This window comes from Petaurus breviceps, unplaced genomic scaffold, assembly GCF_028583685.1.
Source record: "Petaurus breviceps papuanus isolate PSGF00001 unplaced genomic scaffold, PetGlider_PUasm1.0 400, whole genome shotgun sequence".
NCBI classification, from domain to species: domain Eukaryota; kingdom Metazoa; phylum Chordata; class Mammalia; order Diprotodontia; family Petauridae; genus Petaurus; species Petaurus breviceps.
This window is the reverse complement of record NW_027186316.1, coordinates 6,915,587-6,926,720: the sequence shown is the minus strand read 5'-3', so window position 1 is coordinate 6,926,720 and position 11,134 is coordinate 6,915,587. Positions and strand designations below refer to the sequence as shown.

The following is an 11,134-nucleotide window of genomic DNA, read 5'->3' as shown; positions in this document are numbered from 1 at the left end:
GAGAGACAGAGAACAAAACAAAGAGATATAGAGATGCAGAGATGGAGAGAGGCAGAGTAAGAGACAGGGAAAGTAGAAATAAGATGCCGAATGCAGATTAGTATGCAGAAGTATAATATTAGTATACATTTATATAATATATATACTATATATATAGAATATTTATATAGTATACATTAGTATATATAAGGCATGCAGTTGTTGTTAACACATGCATCAGGGAAGGGACCAACATCATCCCAGACACTCTGGTGACTTCACTGATCTCCTAGCCAGGAGAGAAGAAACAGAGACTCAAAAGTTAAGTTGTTGCCCAGGGTCACAAAGGTACTAAGCACCGGGCAGCACTGGAACCCATGTCCTCTGACTCCAGAGCAGCCAGGGTTTTTAGCACCATACAGTTGTTTCCCAGGGTAAGTTTTGCCACCAAACCAGTGGATACCAGAATTTGGCTTTTAAATCTCCACAAAGAAAAGATTTAAGACCTTAAGCTTCTATCTGACCAATCAGGCTAATAACATAACAAATAACAGGCTTTATTTTTATCTGATGGAAAATGAAAAGGACTCATATTTGATCACACTGCCTGGCATATACACACAGCAGGCACTTAATAAAAGTTTGTTTGATAGGCTGACAACTCTTCTTCCCTCTCCAGGGGTCTCTATCTCCCCAGGGTCTATCCTTAAGTTGAGATCTCCCATCTAACAAGGAGAAAGCCTTTGGGATCAGAGAATCCACCCATCTCCCTCTGTTGGGCTCTACCTTCCCAAGGACTTAGATCTCCAGACTGAAGGCACTCATCTCTACCTGCTCTCAAATCATCCTTGCACTCCCCATTTCACAGGGTTGTTGGGAGAAAAGCCCTTTGCAAACCCGGAGGCCTGGAGAGGCAAGAGCTACTGCCACTCTGATTACTCCTCTGAGGACTCTATGTTGGCATGATGATGCTTGGGAGTGGCTCATTGACAGTAGACTTACGACAAGCTTCCACCTGGAAGTCCAGGCTGCCTTCTGTTGGGTGAGGAACGTTGCCATTTAGTGGCCAGAAGGCTGCTGCTCCTTACCATAAGCTGTCCTAACAACCAGAGCCATGAATTCCAATCCAGACCAAGGCAATAAATCCACGAGCATTTACTAAGCCCCTAGGATGGTCCAGGAACTCTTCTAGGCACTGGGGATAAAAGCAATGATGGAAACAGCCCCTACTCACAAGAGCCAATCAACCCTTTCAGCCCTGATAAGACATCTGAGAAATACACAGGCCACTGGTGGGAAGCAGGAGCTGGGATGGAAAGTGGGGATGGCTCAGTGCAGCTCATTCCCAGAGGGTGAAGGAACACAAGGCAGGGCCCACAGCCCCTTTCTGCCCTGGAAGATTCATTCCCCTCATGTCCTGGCCTAGTGTGTTCATTCCTGCAGCGTGGCTGGGGCAGAAGGAGCTGCTGAACTACTCATTTCTTGAGAAACTAAGTGCTTTGGACCCCCATGGGGGGGGGGGGGTCCTGACAGAGGAAACAGTGAAGCTTGGCTGAACAAGTCTGACAGAAGACAAATTTAGAAAACAAAGTTGTAAAGGTCTTCATAGAGATAATTTTGGTAGTTGTATGACTGAAGCAGTTAGAGGGGCAGGGAGGGAAATAAAGACAAGGAGGTAAGTGAGGAGGCTGGTGGTTACGTGAATGGAGAAGGGGTGGTTGAGCTTTGATGTGGGCAGAATAGGCATCTGTCTAATCAGTGTGATTTCAGGGCTACAGACAGTGCCCTCCCCTTCTCCCATCCCCAGTCTCTCTGACACTGACCACTAGATTCCACTCATTCACCGTGATGTAGTGAAAAGGCCTCAGGTTTTACATGTGGAGGCAGCATGCAGGGCCCCCTGCCCCAGTTCCTCCCTTGGCTCCCCTTTCGTCCTTTGTCAGGCTGAATCAGAACCTCCCCCTTTTGCAGTGTAGGGGGGCACCCCTGGCACAGTCTCTGCAACCTGGGGGTCCCTAGGGCAGTCCTAGCCCCAGGCAGAGGTACACTTGGTAGAATCAATGTCTGGGGCTTGTCTTGGTGAGGAGGAAGGGCAGGTGTGCTGGCAAAGACTCTGGAGACATATGGGCCCCAATCAGAAGCTCATCTGTCAGTCTGTGGGTCTCTGGTGGCAAAAAGAAGGCTGGTGGGGAAGGGTGCTGAATGAGTGCTGTAAGGAGTCCTGTTCCCTTATGGTGTTAATTCAACCATAGTTTGCCTTTTCAAGATTCTCTCTTCTTTGTCCTATGGTCCATGGCAGAAGTGGTAAACCTGTGGCCTTCTATGTCCTCAAGTGCAGCTCTTTGAATGAGTCCAAGTTTTACAGATCCTTTTATTAAGTGGATTTGTTCTGTGAAGTTGGGATACAGTCAAAGGGCTACACTTGAGGTCCCAGTGGGCCACATGTGGCCTTGAGGTCACAGGTTCCCCACCCCTGACTCTAGGGTATAACTGTTCTACAAGTAGGGCATAATTCCTCTTTTCTGGAGGTTTTGGAAGTGGGGCCTGGAAAAGGCATTTAATCTCCTATTTTGTTGGCCCCATGACCCAGAATTTCTCCTGTTCCTTGGGGATGAGCAATATTCCAGTAATGAGTCCCATGCCACCAAGTAAGTCAGTCAGTCAACAAACATTTATTAAGCATTTACTATGTGCTAGGCACTGTGCTAAGTGAATGCGATAAAAATAAAGGCAAACACAGCTTTGAAAGGAACCATGTTTTATTTGTTAAATGCTTCTTTTTTATGTAAGCTGTATGTAGTACATTTTCACCGGTTCACCTGTAAAAAGAAAAAGAAATGGGGAGTCAAGATGGTGGAGTAGAAACAGGACCTCCGCGAAGCTCTGGCTCCCACCCCCTCCAATTCATGTAAAAGGTGACTCTGAACAAAGTTTGGATCTATGTAACCCACAAAATAACACAGAGAAGCTAACCTCCCACTGAGGACAGCCTGGCTGGCAGCACTCTGGGAGCTGCCCCAAGCCCTTCACAAGCCAGAGGTTATAGCCCCAGGATGTGTGTGTGTGTGTGTGTGTGTATATATATATATATATATATACACACACACATATATTACCTGACCCTTCAGGGTCAAGTTATAGCCTGACCAACCACAAGCTGGAGGGACTTCAGATCAGCAGAAGCTGTGGCCGTTTCCAGAATTATCAACACATAGATGCTAAGGACAAAGTGAAAGGTCAGTGCAGTGTGGACATTGGGATCCAGTAGTTGGGAGTGCGGTCAGCCTTTGCCCCCCGGGGCAAGAAGCTGCTGCCACGTAGCAGCTTCAGCTCCTGGCCTGCAGATCATAGGGGGACCAAGCTAACAGTCTGAGGGGTAATCGCTCTTGCTTCAAACTGCTTGGATCTGGATTGCAGTCTAGGGTGGAGGTCCTGGGGTGTGTGACCAGCTTGCCAGAGCGTGTGGAGTCTTCAGAGAGGGCGCCCATCTAATACCTCAAGCATCTGAGAAAACCCCAGCGTTTGGGACGAAAGCTCCCCTGTCTGGTAGCAGAGTCCTACTGTGGCAAAAAGCCCAAAAGTCAAGTTATTGAGTGGCAACATGAGAAGGCAAAGGAAGCAAACCAAGCAGAGCAATCCAACTTTGCACTCCTATTTTGGGGACAAAAAAGACCAAAGTATGGAACAGGAGGAAGACAGTGAAGTCAGAACTCCTGCACCAAAAGCTTCTAAGGAAAATATGAGCTGGTTACAGGCTTAAGGTTTGAGGACCTTAAGAAGGATTCAGAAAACCAAAGAAGAGAAGTAGAGGAAAAATTGGGAATGGAAATGAGAACAATGCAAGAAAATTATGAATTGAGAGTCAACAACCTGACTGAGGAAAATAACACCTTAAAAATAGACTAACTCAAATGGCAAAAGAGGCTCAAAAAGCCAATGAGGAGAAGAATGCCTTAAAAACCCGAATTTGCCAGATGGAAAAAGAATCTCAAAAGCTCAATGAGGAGAATCTTTCCTTCAGCAAGTGGAAGCTAGGGACTTTATGAGAAATCAAGATGCTGTTAAACAGATCCAAACAAATGAAAGAATAGAAGGCAATGTGAAATATCTCATTGGGAAAACCACTGACCTGGAAAATAGATCCAGGAGAGATAATTTAAATATTATTGGACTACCTGAAAGCCATGATCAAAAAAAGAACCTACAAATCATCCTTCAAGAAATTCTCAAGGAAAATTGCCCTGATGTTTTAGAACCAGAGGGCAAAATAGAGGTTGAAGGAATCCACTGATCACCTCCTGAAAAAAGATCCCCAAAACAAAACTCCTAGGAATATTATAGCCAGGTTCTGGAATTCCCAGATCAAGGAGAAAATATTACAAGCAGCTAGGAAGAAACAACTTGAATATTTTGGAAACAAAATCAGGATAACACAGGGTCTGGCAACTTCTACACTGAGGGATCAAAGGGCTTGGAATATGATATTCCGGAGGTCAAAGGAGCTGGGATTAAAACCAAGAGTCACCTACCCAGCAAAACTGAATATTATGTTTCAGGGGAAAATATGGACATCCAGTGGAATAGAGGACTTTCAAGCATTCTTGATGAAAAAACCAGAGTTGAACAGAAAATTTGAAATTGAGATACAAGAAGCAAGAGAAGCATGAGAAGGTAAACAGGGAAAAGAAATCATAAGGAACTTATCAAAGTTGAACTATTTATATTCTTACAGGGAAAAACAATAATTGTAACTTAATAAACTTTTCTCAGTATGAGAATAATTGAAGAATAGAAATGTATATATATATGTCTATATAGGAGGGTATATGGGTGTATGAATACATATGTGAGTGTGTGTATATATGTGTACAGGTATACATAGATAGAGGGCACAGGACCAATTTAATGGGAAGGGATGATACTTAAAAGCTGAAAATAAGAGGTGAGAGAGGAGATGGGGAGAGACAGAATGGGGTAAATTATGTCATATAGAAGAGGGAAAATGGTTACAATGGAGGGGAAGAACAGTAAGGCAAAGGGAATGGGTCAACCTTACTCTCATTGAATTTGCCTTAGGGAGGGAATGACACACCCAATAAATAGGGTATCTCACACTGCAGGAGAGTAAGGGGGAAGGGGAAGAGAGGGAGGATGATAGCAGGTTGGGGGGGGGGAGTTGAAAGTACCCACTTTTGAAAAGGGACAGGATGAAAGTAGAGAATAGAACAAGTGTGAGGTATGATAGGAGGGAGGGAAATATAGTCAGTCTTTCACAATATATCCACTATGGAAATGTTATGCATAGCTACGCATGTGCAACCTATACTGAACTGCTTATCTTCCCAGTAAGGGTGGGTGACAAGGGAGGAAGGGAATGAATCTGGAATTCAAACTTTTAAAATCAAATGTTTAAATATAAATATATATACTATTATCAATATTATTTTTCATGTAACTGGGAAATAAGATATACAAGCACTGGGGCATAGAGATCCACCGTGTCCTACTGGAAAATCAGAGGGGGTATGGGAGAATTTATGAGAGAGAGCAGATTGGAGGAGAGGATATCCTGTGGCACTGCTATTTTGGGGTGGTGGGTAGGGGAAAAAGGGGAGAAATTTTGTAACTCAAAATCTGGCGGAAATGAATGATGCAAACTAGAAGTTAATAAAGATTTGATTTAAAAAAATAAAAAATTATCTGAATCCGACCAGCAAAAAGAAAGAAAGAAAAGAAATGTCAAAAGGGTAAATTCAGAGAAATGTGTGTAGCCCTTTATACATTCTAAGGGTCCTTATCCCAATCCTTCCTCACCCTCCCAGGTACTTCAAGAACAGCTAGCTCTACCTCCTCCTCACCTGGGCCCCCAATTTCAGTATGTATGTTCATTTCCCTTATATCACTAGCACCTCATTTATCAATTTAACCAATTAACACCAATTAGCTTCTGCAAAAGAATATTAACTGAGGAGATCTAGCAAGGATATGAGTATTTAAAAACAAAACTGTAAGACACACTTTCCTCTTCCAACTGTTAGGAAACTGTGGCATGGATTCTAGTTCCTTGAGCCCTGGAACCTTTCTAGACCTTTTGAAGATCACAAAGTCATAGCCATTTTCCATCATTCCCTCACCTAAGAGTAGGAAAGATCATTAACAAAGAGGACAAGAGGGTCTCCTGAGGCACCTTGTATTCATGGGTCACATTTGAGCCCAGAGAGAAGAGCAAAGGCCTAGCATGGATGCTTGCAACTTGGTTTTGTTTGGCTATTCATATTTGCTCCAAGACTGGGGTGGGGGGTTGCCTTTATTTTTCTCAGTTGATTAGTGAAGGATGCATTAGCAGAGGAGGGAGATATAGCAAGAGATTCCCCTGAAACAGAGCCACTAGGACATTTTTTAAAGGCACAGAGGAAAACAGAAGGAAACATAAATAAGAAGAGCCATTTTAAAATGATGTGTAGGGGAGGCTAGGTGATGTAGTGAATAGGGCACCAGCCCTGGAGTCAGGAGGACCTGAATTCAAATCCAGCCTCAGACACTTAACATGTAATAGCCATGTGACCTTGGGCAAGTCACTTAACTGCAACTGCCATGCCTTTCCCCCTCCAAAAAGCAAAAAAAAAAAAAAAAAGTAAAGGCAAGTAGCGAACATTTTTTAAAAAGCCAGTGGTGGGAAATGGAGTTACAGAGCTCCACATAGATTCCTCTTTTTGTATTGTGGTTTGCATATGAAATTTTTTAAATTTAAGTTCTGAATAAAAAACAAAATTAAAATCAAAACAAATGGCATAGTATCTAAATGCTTGAATTAAAAATTCATAAAATTATGGGGAGAAATAGATGAAAAATAATAATAGGGGCCTCAATGGCCCCCTTCAGACCCATATAAGTATACCAAAAAGATAAACCAAAATCAACTCATACTAGCTGTGTGACCTTGGGCAAGTCTCTGAATCCCAATTGCCCTGCCTTCCCCCCTCCAAAAAAAAAAGATAAAAATCAAGTTAAGGACCAAAACAGTATTTTAGAAAAGATAAATATGATATTTCTAAGCTATCCAAACCACTTTTACAAAAATTGACCATGTGTTAAGTATAAAGACCTTACAAACAAATTCAGAAAAGCAAAAATATTAAACATGTTATTTACTAACCACAACACAATAAAATTATATTCAATAAAAGATGACGTGGATCCCTAAGGGCTAAAAATAATATTAAGGGTTGCTTTTCCAGTACTTTGTGAAGCCCCTAGTTTATTCTCTAACCTGAAGGTGCCCTACAGTCTCTTCCTCTATCTTAGAATACCATAAAACTTCCCCCTTATCCTGGACCATGGAATTCCTTGTCTTCCCCCATCCTGGGTCATAAAATTTCCCATCACCCTTATCTTGTGTCACCCATCTTCCTCATCCTGTCCCTAAATCTCCAACCCCCATTAGGAACCCTAAAAATTACATCATCATCCTACAGACTGTGTAGCTTCCTGTCTATATAAGTCTAGTCCTTTTCCTATATCAATGCCTTTGTTTAACTCCTTGCTAAAATCTCAAGCCTGTACGCTTTTGCATCCATAAAGCTCCCACTGGCTAAAGAGAAGGTCTAAGTGAATTCTTTCAAATTGGAACCAGCTCTCCCAACTCTGACCTCAACAAAAGATTCTTGAAGACAGGATTAAAAATCAAAAAGAAAATAAATAATTTAATCCTAAGAAAACTGTCCAGATCTCTTAGAACCAGAGGGCAAGTAGAAACTGAAAGATTCCACCAGTCACCTCCTGAAAGAAATCCTACAGTGAAAACTCCCACGAACAATACTGCCAAAATCCAGACCTTCCAAGTCAAAGAAAAAGTCCTGCAACCAGCCAGAAAGAATTTAAGTTCCAAAGAGCCATAGTCAGGATCACACATGATTTAGAAGTTGCCACTATAAGGAAGTGAGGAGCTTGGAATAATATATTCCAGAAGGAAAAGGATATGGGCTTACAGCCAAGAGTAACTTACCCAGCAAAACGGAGCTTAATTCTACAGGAGAAAAAATGACTTTTTAGTAAAACATAAGGCTTCCAAAATAAACTCCTGATTAAAAAACCAGGTGTATAGAAACTTTGAAATTCAAAGGCATTCAGAGAAGCACTAAAAAAGGTAAACATAAATGAATGTTCATAAGGGACTAAAAAAGGATAAACTGTAAATTTTATATTGTTTTATATTCAAATATGGAGAAATGATATATGTGTCCCCTCTGAACCCTATTATCATTAAGGATCATAGAGGGAATCTAATTAGATGAGGACAAGAGTGCTTCTGTTATAGCTTCACTATCTTAAGAGAAGAAAGGAAAAGGAGATGAAGAAGACACTAGTGGGAAAAGGGAAAGGAAGATTAGAGAAAATTATTTCACATAATCAAGATGTATATGTAGATATCTATATAGACAAGGAAGAGGAGGGGGCAGGAGCAGCTGACCTTTCATCCTCCTTCTTTTCTGATCTGGTCAAATAAGGGAAGACTAAACACACAATACATACAATTGGACGCAAAAATACATTTTACTTGGCCAGGAAATAGTGTGAAGGGGGGAAAAGGAGAATGAGGAATTAGAGGGCTGATTAAGGATTGGTTAGTCCTAAGTAAAAAGAACTCTAAGGGTAAAATAAAATACTTATATCTCTTTTGAAGTGGCAAGAAATTGGAATCTGAGGGGGTACCCATAAAATGGGGAATGACTAAGCAAGTTATGTTATATAAGTATGATGGAATAAGATTTTGCCATAAGAAAATTATGAAGAGGAGGGTTTCAGAAAAAAGCTAAGCAGACTTAGATAAACTGATGCAGAGTGAAGTGAATAGAACCAGAATTATTTATACAATGACAATACGGAAAAACAAACAACTCTGAAAGAATTAGAAACTCTCATCAGCATAATGATGGTTGAAAGTGAATGTCTGGCAGAACATACCTGATTCTATTTTGTTCTGTATTTGACATTTTTCTGGGTTATAATCCCTGCATGAACTGCAAGACCATCTATAGCAAATGGTTTCCTTCAGTGTCTTCTTTACCTGTTCTAATTGCTACAAGGATTTAATTGCTTTAAAAATGGAGGATTTTAGAGTCACTGTAATGTCCCCCTCCCTCATCTAGCCTGACAGGTAATCCCCTTTATTTTAGTGAATCTAGTGATATTAATCCAGACACATCCCTTATCTATCTCCTATAGCTAATTTCCCTTAACAAGAACACTTCATTTTCTGTATGGCCAGCTGTGTAGTAATGAGCAGCCATATTTTTTTTCTTTGTTTTGTATAATTTATAGATATTGCTTGATAAAATGTGAATAACACATTCTCCTTCAACAGCTGGTGGAGTATGACACACTCTGAGTGTAATAAATCCTGTCTTTTGATTGATTTGAGTTTATTAGTTTTAGCCAGTGGAATTGATAAGAATACATGCAGGGGTGGCTAGGTGGCGCTGCAGTAAATGGAGCACCGGCACTGGAGTCAGGAGAACCTGAGTTCAAAACGGACCTCAGCCACTTGACAGACACACTTACTAGCTGTGTGACCTTGGGCAAGTCATATAACTCCAATTGCCCGGCCTTCCCCCCTCCAAAACAAAAAAGAATAATCATGCAGCAATTTTGGCAACCCTAGCTGGGACTGGCTGACCCAACCTCCCCATCTTGAAGAACTTTCCAAGGGCACACCTGTGAGTTCATCAATTCAGGAACTTCTAGAGGAGGGAAACTGGGAGGGATGATAAAGCTGAAGTCTAGCACTTTTCTCCCAATTGAGAGATCTACAGAGACAAATTGGTGTTTTATATATTTTTATTCTGTATTATCTTATGTCTGTCTCTTGCTCCTGAATAACTTATTAGCTAGCTTTGGGTGAATTCTCCAGGCCAAGACTAGGATTTTTTCCTGAACCCTGTGGCCCTTCATCTTATCTCCCACAGGCAAACAAGTAATACATTTGTCCATCTAATTATCTGTCTGTCATTCTTGACCACTTTTCCTGTCTAAATTCTTGAATTCTGTTAATTCTGACACAAGCCTGAAGCCGTCAGTGTTATCCCAGCCAAAATAATGATGTAATCTTGACATAATTCACATTGTTTGTACTGATCAGTGACTGACCCTCAGTCACAGTGGTCAGTAGCTGACATAATTCGCAGACGCTATAGTGGTCAGTAGGTGATGTAATCCTTAGATATCATCAGTAATGGTCAGTGGTCATTATGGGAACTGATCAATCTGTCCTAGAACATAGGCTTCCTAGGCTCCTGTTGGCAAATTAGGATAAAAAAATACCAGGAAGAGCTAGCTGCTTTAAGCGTGTAACTATTGAGCTCTCTCAAACTAAATGGCTATATACTTATTCTACTGAACAGTACTGGCCATTATTTGGTACCTTTCATCATAAAGGCTTACAAATTCCAAAGGCTAAATAGAGGCTAATAATAGATGTTAAATTCTCCAAACAAATGAGTTATTGCTTTATTTGGATAGATCCTGAAGTGTATAAACTTTACCAACCAAATTGTGAATTATGAATGAATCTTGAGAAAAGAGAAAATCAACTCCTTATGAGGTTTTGCCAGATGGCAAGTACTAGCATTCTCTGTCATATTTTCCATCTAGTGCCCCACAATTTGTTTCAAACACCCCCCCTTTGGGGATACCAGCACTGTTATTACTGCTATCATCCAAAGCACTGGCAGAAGAAATGCCTCTTTCATCCCAGATACCCAGTCCTAATGTTAACTTCTCATTCCTTATAAAGTACTGAAATATAATTTCTTTACTCTGAATTTCCAAATCGTGGCTTGAATGTTTTTATAGATGCCAAAATATTCTAGTGAGTTTTGGGGTACTGCTCTCTAGAAGTTTTAAAGGAGAAAAAAAGTATTTTGTGAAAGTTATACATAAATAAAACTGAGAACCATTAATCACACCTTCCTTTCCTGGAGAGCAACAGATTTACTGTTTTACAGCTAAAGAAGATGATTTCACCAACTAGACAATGCTAAGAAAGGAAGGAGAGAAAGGAGAGAAGGGAGGGAAGAAAGAAAGAAAGAAAGAAAGAAAGAAAGAAAGAAAGAAAGAAAGAAAGAAAGAAAGAAAGAAAGAAAGAAAGAAAGAAAGA

At 40.9% G+C, this 11,134-nt stretch overlaps 1 protein-coding gene across 1 annotated transcript in view; it reads right to left on the bottom strand.

The window, feature by feature from the left end:
• Positions 1 to 2,720: 2,720 nt before the first annotated feature.
• The window catches only part of LOC138170957 (mortality factor 4-like protein 1), a 16,535-nt gene continuing 8,121 nt past the window's right edge, over positions 2,721 to 11,134 (bottom strand). Inside the window, exon 3 of the mRNA XM_069100377.1 lies at positions 2,721 to 2,798. The gene's annotated coding sequence lies outside the window, so the exon portion shown is untranslated. The remainder of the gene's footprint in view (positions 2,799 to 11,134) is intronic.